Consider the following 7,528-nt stretch of genomic DNA (forward strand, 5'->3'; position numbering starts at 1 on the left):
ATAATAATCAGAAGGGTTTCTTAAGCAGCAAATCAGCATATTAGAATGATTTCTGAAGATCATGTGACACTGAAGACTGGAGTAATGATGCTGAAAATTCAGCTTTGATCACAGGAATACATTACATTTTACTATTACAATAGAAAACACTTCTTTTAAATTGTAATATATTTAATATTTTTGATCAAATAAATGCAGACTTGATGAGCATAAGAGACTTTTTTCAAAAACATTATTAAAAAAAAAAAACCTTTATGACCCCAAACATTAAAAAAAAAACTACTTTATGTGCTACTTTGGTGCTTTGTAAGCATGTAAGCACACCAAACTAAATTCTGAGTATCAGTTGTGAGTCAAGCCTCCGGAGTGCGTCATGTTGTGGCATGTGTTGCTGTCTATGTAGAGCATTTCAGTTCGGTCACTTCGGATGTTTCTTAGAAGACAGTTGCCTATGAAGGTAGCATACAGCGAGGCAGCTCACTAGGTTTCAGAGCTTGAATGTCACAAGGTGCCTCATTACTCTCTGACATGAATAAAGGGATGAGGATGGAGGTTTATTCACTGATCGTGTGAACACATGATCTCTGCTGCTGGAAGCTGCTCTTTTGTTGTGCTTTGAGACTAGATCGATCAGGCAGACTCCACATCAGAACGAAAAGAACAACAGCTATCCTCCCGAGGCCCTCACCCAAGGAAGGATACAGCTGATGACAGCGGCTTTTCCCAGCAGAAGATCAATGATTGTGAGGCTCAGCGGCTCTGTACAGTCCAGGCCCTTTTAAACCAGCGCAAAATCAATCCCGGCCCTAGAGAGCCTATTTATACACACTACATATACACATTCCACATGTAAGATCACTTTCCCACTGTATGCAGCCTTCTGTTCAAGAAATAGTTCACTTAGTTCACTCTGTGTGAGTATATGTTAAACTGTAATTTATTGCTGTGATGCGCAGCTGAATTTTCAGCATCATTGCTCCAGTCTTCAGTGTCACATGATCTTCAGAGATCATGCTAATATGCTGATTTGCTGCTCAAGAAACATTTCTGATTATTATCAATGTTGAAAACAGTTGTGCTGCCCAATATTTTTGTTCAAACCATGACACTTTTTTCAAGATTCTTTAGTAAAAATAAATAAATAAATAAATAAATTTTTTACACTCACTTTTGGTCAATTTAATGCGTCTTTGCTGAATAAAAGCATTATACAATGTATATTGATGGCTCTGTGACGAATTGCTTTCGCTTTTGATGAAAGCATCTTCTAAATGCTCAAATGTTTTAAATGTAAAAAATAAATATAATTGAACCAATTTCAACTTTTGGAAGTTTTACGAGATTCAACTAGACAAGATCTAAAAAATATGACTTAAAATAACTTGTACAGCCAATTTGATACTTAAAGGGATAGTTCACCCAAAAATGAAAATTCTGTCATCATTTACTCACCCTCAAGTTGTTTCAACCCTGTATAAGTTTATTTCTTCTGTTGAACACAAAATAAGAGATTTTGGAAAAAAATGAAAAAAATTTAAAGTTGGTCCCGAATTTACTTCCATAGTATTTTTTTTCCATACTATGGAAGTCAATGGGGACCACTGTTTGGTTACCCATATTCTTCAAAATATCTTCTTTTGTGTTCAACACAAGGTTTGGAACAACCTGAAGGTGAGGAAATGATGACAGGATTTTAATTTTTGGGTGAACTATCCCTTTAATAATGTTTCATTTGAAGTAAATGGAAATGTTTTACAGCGTTCAGATGTTACCGAACATACATTCTGCTTTGATTGAAAAGAGGTGTTATTTTATGACCGCCCAAACCCGGCTCCTGATATTATGTAACACAGAGAGCATTTAACAGTATTTCTGTTAAAGTGTCATGTAGTGAATTTCAAATGAATTGAGAAAATATCATTCATGCATAAAATATTGGTGCTTTTAAAATTAATTACAAGCCAAACATATCAAACAAAACAAAGAAACTCTACCAGAATGGAACAAATATAGATGGGTGATGCAGTGACCCTCACTGGTCAAAGAGTGAAACACATCACCATTTCCTGAATACTAGTTAAAGTGGTCATATCAACTGGTTTGGTTGGTTAGCATAACCTATTAGCCTCTGCTGCTAGATGCTGAAACTACATCTTCTGCAGCAAATGCTTTTCTACATTCAGGGCCATTCAAAAGTACCTGCATATCCTGATTAAAGTTTTCTGCAAGCAGCATACAGTTTAATATTTCAGTCATTATATGTGACCCTGGACCACAAAACCAGTCATAAGGGTTTTTTTTTTTTTTTAATTGAGATTTATACATTGAATAAATAAGCTTTCCATTGATGTATGGTTTGTTAGGATAGGAGGACAATATTTGGCCGAGATACAACTATTTGAAAATCTGGAATCTGAAGGTGCAAAAAAAATCTAAATATTGAGAAAATCATCTTTAAAGTTGTCCAGATTAAGTTCTTAGCAATGCACATTACTAATCAAAAATTAAGTTTTTATATATTTACAGTAGGAAATTTACAAAATATCTTCATGGAACATGATCTTTACTTAATATCCTAATGATTTTTGGCATAATTTTGACCTATACAATGTATTATTGGCTATTGCTACAAATATACCTGTGCTACTTATGACAGCTTTTGTGCTCCAGGGTCACATATTACAGTTTTTATTATATTAATTAATGTCAAACATTAGTCATGGTTGGAGGCTTTGTAAATATTCAGTTAATAGGTGGTGACAACTACATTTATTGGTACAACACTGGTGTATTTAATAGTGTTTAGTAAGTACCTTAGTGCTCATTTATGCTACAACCAGGTAAACTGTGCATTCTGAGCACAACAGCCCCAGGAAAACAATGAGAAATACATATAGGCATATAATGATCACTGTCATCTCTGGCTTTACCTGTGTGATGGCGTAGTTCTTGTTCTCCCAGATCTTCCTGGCTTCTGATCGCTCTCTCTTGTTGAGGACGGATGGGTTGGGCGTCTCTAGACCCTCAGTTTGGTGTCCAAACCCCACAGACGGGCCTGCCATCGCAAACACAGCATCACGTTAAAACAGACCGCTGGTATAACTGTGGTGTTGTACTTGATGGACAGGTTAGAGATCAGGACGTTCACACAGAACGTGTTGTTGTGCTAAAAACAGCTAGATAGAGTACAGCAGGTGCTTTTGGAGGTGATTTAACTCTCATACACTGTTGCTAATGTTTAGTTGAAGAATAGGATGCACATACTTCTTTAAACCCAGATCTGGATTGTAGGTACATTTTTTTTTTTTATGAACATATACTTGAAAGTGTATGTACAGTAGGTCCTGTAACGGCTCTTCATTTCTTTCAGGTTTTTCACCATTTGTAAATGCAATATAGTATTAGTAAATATATTAAAATGATTTAAAATATGAGAAAACGAGCATAAAGAGCTAAAAATCAAATGCAAAATTACATTTTTTTTTTTTTTTTTTTCAAGAACAAGGGTTCCCACAATCTTGGAAAACCTAGATATATACGGGAATTTTAAAAGTGTGCTTTCTAGAATTGAAAAATCATGGAAATAAATACAATTTAAAAAGTAATAAAAATGAAAAAGTAACCAAAAATTTCATGTCACCCATAAACGCTCAATGCACTTATGTCAATAATGTAAATATATCACATGGATCTCATCACACTAGGATTTATCTGACTACTTTAAAACTGTCCACACCTTGTAGTAACATAACTTAAAATATCCTGTGAAAAAAAGTTTTTTAATTATTTAAAGGGGTCATATGATGCGATTTCAATTTTTCCTTTCTCTTTGGGGTGTTACAAGCTCTTGGTGCAGAAAGAAGATCTGTAAAGTTGCAAAAAGTCAGCCACACCTACCTAAAACGGCTCATTCTAACACGTCCCCACATGTCTACGTCACTATGTGGGAAGATTTGTATAACGCCGCCCAAATGTTCACGCAAAGAAAGAAGGCTTAACTTTTATTCTCGCTGTAGTATTGTTGTTGCCGCCGCCATGTCGTGAAGGCGCTGTGTGCTTCGTTGTGAAAGCGAAACTACTTTGTTTGGTCTTCCAAAAGAGGACGATATCGCTTCGTCATGCCTGGAGCTGATCCGTGCTGGTCGCTGAGGAAATACATCAACTTCAAGCTGTCTATCGCCAGATCGGCTTTCAATGTGGACGAAGCGGAGTCCAGTCCGGAGTCGTCACATGTGGTTGCCGCAGGCATCACAGTATGGTAAGGGGCGTAACATTTCCGTCACACGCTTGAGGAATTCGGCCAATCACAACGCACTGGATAGCTGGCCAATCACAGCACACCTCGCTTTTCAGACCGATGAGTTTTGTAAAAATCGACGCGTTTCAGAAAGGCGGGGCATAGAGGAGAAACAATAATGTACAGTATGTGGAAAATAATGTGTTTTTTGAACCTTAAACCGCATAAACACATTTCATTACACCAAATACACAAAATAATGTTCTTTTTAGCAACATCATATGACCCCTTTAATACTTTTATTCAGCAATGATGCATAAAACTGATTGAAAGTGACAGTAAAGACATTTATAATGTTAATAAATGCTGTTATTTAGAACTTTCTGTTCATCAAAGAATCCTGAAAAACAAAATGTATCACGGTTTTGACCAAAATATCATTCAGCACAACTGTTTTCAACATTGATAGTAATCAGAAATGTTTCTTGCAGATCAGCATATTAAAATGATTTCTGAAGGATCATGTGACACTGACGACTGGAGTAATGATTCAGCTTTGATCACAGACATAATCAAATCATTGTTTTAAATGTTAATAATATTTCAAATTTTTACTATATTTTTGATCAAATAAATTCAGCCTTGGAAAAGACTTCCTTTAAAAAATAATATTGACTGCAAACTTTTGAATGTTGTATGTTACGGAGCAGCTCTGAAAGATGACGTTTACACCGGTATTAAGTGCTGACCACCAGTGTTTGGATCACTTAAGATGTTAAGAGGGTCTTTGGTGCGATGATCTTGCATGTTTGAATCCTCAGGAAGAGACGCAGCTGTGTTTACTGTAATAAGCATCTCTCCTCTACAGTGTGTACACACAGACGCATTATGAAACCATCATTGCTAAGATCACAGAAATTACAGGCGTTTTTCGGAACCAATTCAGACGCTCATGTGAGCCTGTTTACCTTGTTGCCTGGCAACAACATAAAAACTATTCTGGCTCCAGTATCCACAGAAAGCGACACGGGAAGTGAGTGAGATGTGAGGAGGGCTGTTCGCAGTACTGATGCGTTTCACACACTAAAATGGCACAAGCTGTCTCAATTTTATACTCAAGTCTCATTGGCTGGCCTAAAGCAATTTACAGGAGTCAGAGTGCACATATTTTCTATGAGTCTATATAACAAAGTTACCTACATTTTTCAGGTTGGCTCAGCTAATGCACCTGAACACATTATAGAGTAAAAACAGATGGTAGATTCCAATAAGATGTTTTCTTTTAACTAAAGGAAGGGCTTCCTTTTTTATAGCTAGTACATTCAAAACTATATATTCTACTTTTTATCTCAACGTAATGTGCGATTTCTGATATACTCACTCCTAAACAGTTTGAAAGTCTAATTCTGAGCCAGATGAAAGATTTCATGAAGCCAGCACAAACTCCTGCACTTTTGTAGGGTTTGGGTTTTATTTTACGAAAATGGTGCCAAATCGATACTTTTAAAATGGTACTGTGCCTGAACCGATACTTCAAAAAAAAAAAAAAAGCTACAAAACGATGGTGGATGATATAAAAAAAAAAAAAAATCCTGTACAGCACACTGCACTTTTTTCTACTTCATATGTTCTTACACACACACACACACACACACACACACACACTTGTCATGTTTCAGTGGTGATGTCTGTGCATGAGCGCCTCGTAGTGGCCGCTCTCATGTAATACAGATACAGTGTGAGTGTTGGTGTCCTCTCGCAGGCCTTTCGAGCGGATCACTGGATGCCTGTGGATGTTTATATCGGAGGGAAGGAGCACCTGTACTACGCACGCTTCCTCAGCCACTTCTGCAGAGACCAGGGCATGGTTTCACACAGGTGCGACATACAGTACACTCATAATCAAACACCTCCATGAGTGCCACGAGAAGAGTGCTTTTTGGTGCTTGACAAAATTTATCCTGTTTTCTTCCACACACACACGTATACAGTGGTTTGAAAAAGTGTTGGCCCCCTTCCTGTTTTTTAAATTTTTTGCATATTTGTCACACTTAAAAGATTCAGATCATCAAACAAATTTTAATATTACACAAAGATAATGCAAGTAAATACAAAATGCAGTTTTTAAATGATTTATTTTATTAAGGGAAAAAAGATAACTGGCATTTCACATCACTGTGGAGGAATTTTGGCCCATTCTTCTTTGCAGAATTGTTTTAATTCAGAATTCAGCGAGGGTTTTCGAGCATGAATGGACTGTTTAAGCGTCTCAATCGTATTTAAGTCCGGACTTTGATTTGGCCACTCCAAAACCTTAATTTAGTTTTTCTTGAGCCATTCAGAGGTGGACTTGCTGGTGTGTTTGGGATCATTGTCCTGCTACATAACCCAAGTGCGCTTGAGCTTGAGGTCACAAACTGATGGCCGGACATTCTCCTTCAGAATTTTTTGGTAAACAGCAGAATTCATGGTTCCATTTATCACAGCAAGTCTTCCAGGTCCTGAAGCAGCAAAACAGCCCCAGACCATCACACTACCACCACCATTCAATTATGGCAGGTCCTGAAGCTGCAAAGCAGCCCCAGATCATCACACTACCACCACCATGTTTGACTGGTTTGACTGTGTTCTTTTTATGAAATGCTGTGTTGGTTTTACGCCAGATGTAATAGGACACACACCTTCCAAAAAGTTAAACTTTTGTCTCATCAGTCCACAGAATATTTGCCCAAAATTCATGGGGATAATCAAGATATTTTTTGGCAAATTTGAGAGGAGCCTTTAATAATTGTGTTCTTTTTGGTCAGCAGTGGCTTTTGCCTTGGACCTCTCTCATGGATGCCGTTTTTACCCAGTCTCTTTCTTATTGTTGAATCATGAACACTGACCTTAATTGAGGCCAGTGAGGCCTGCAGTTCTTTAGATGTTGTTCTGGGTTCTTTTATGACCTCTTGGATGAGTCGTCGTTGTGCTCTTGGAGTAATTTTGGTTGGCCGGCAACTCCTGGGAAGGTTCACCATTGTTCCAAGTTTTCTAAATTTGTGGATAATGGCTCTGACCATGGTTCGCTGGAGTCCCAAAGCCTTAGAAATGGCTTTATAATCCTTTCCAGACTGATACATGTCAACTGTTTTGATTCTCATCTGTTCTTGAATTTCTTTAGTTCACGGCATGATGTGTTGCTCTTTAAGCATGCTTCTCTTTGTCAGACAGGTTCTATTTAAATGATTTCTTGATTCAACAGGTCTGGCAGTAATCAGGCCTGGGTGTGGCTAGTGAAATTTAACTCAG

The 7,528-nt window shown here is 37.3% G+C and overlaps 1 pseudogene; it reads right to left on the bottom strand.

The window, feature by feature from the left end:
• The window catches only part of LOC107703900 (probable leucine--tRNA ligase, mitochondrial), a 63,905-nt pseudogene that overhangs the window by 10,941 nt on the left and 45,436 nt on the right, over nucleotides 1–7,528 (bottom strand).

The sequence above is a fragment of the Sinocyclocheilus anshuiensis genome, unplaced genomic scaffold, assembly GCF_001515605.1.
Source record: "Sinocyclocheilus anshuiensis isolate Anshui unplaced genomic scaffold, SAMN03320099.WGS_v1.1 scaffold991, whole genome shotgun sequence".
In the NCBI taxonomy this organism is placed as follows: domain Eukaryota; kingdom Metazoa; phylum Chordata; class Actinopteri; order Cypriniformes; family Cyprinidae; genus Sinocyclocheilus; species Sinocyclocheilus anshuiensis.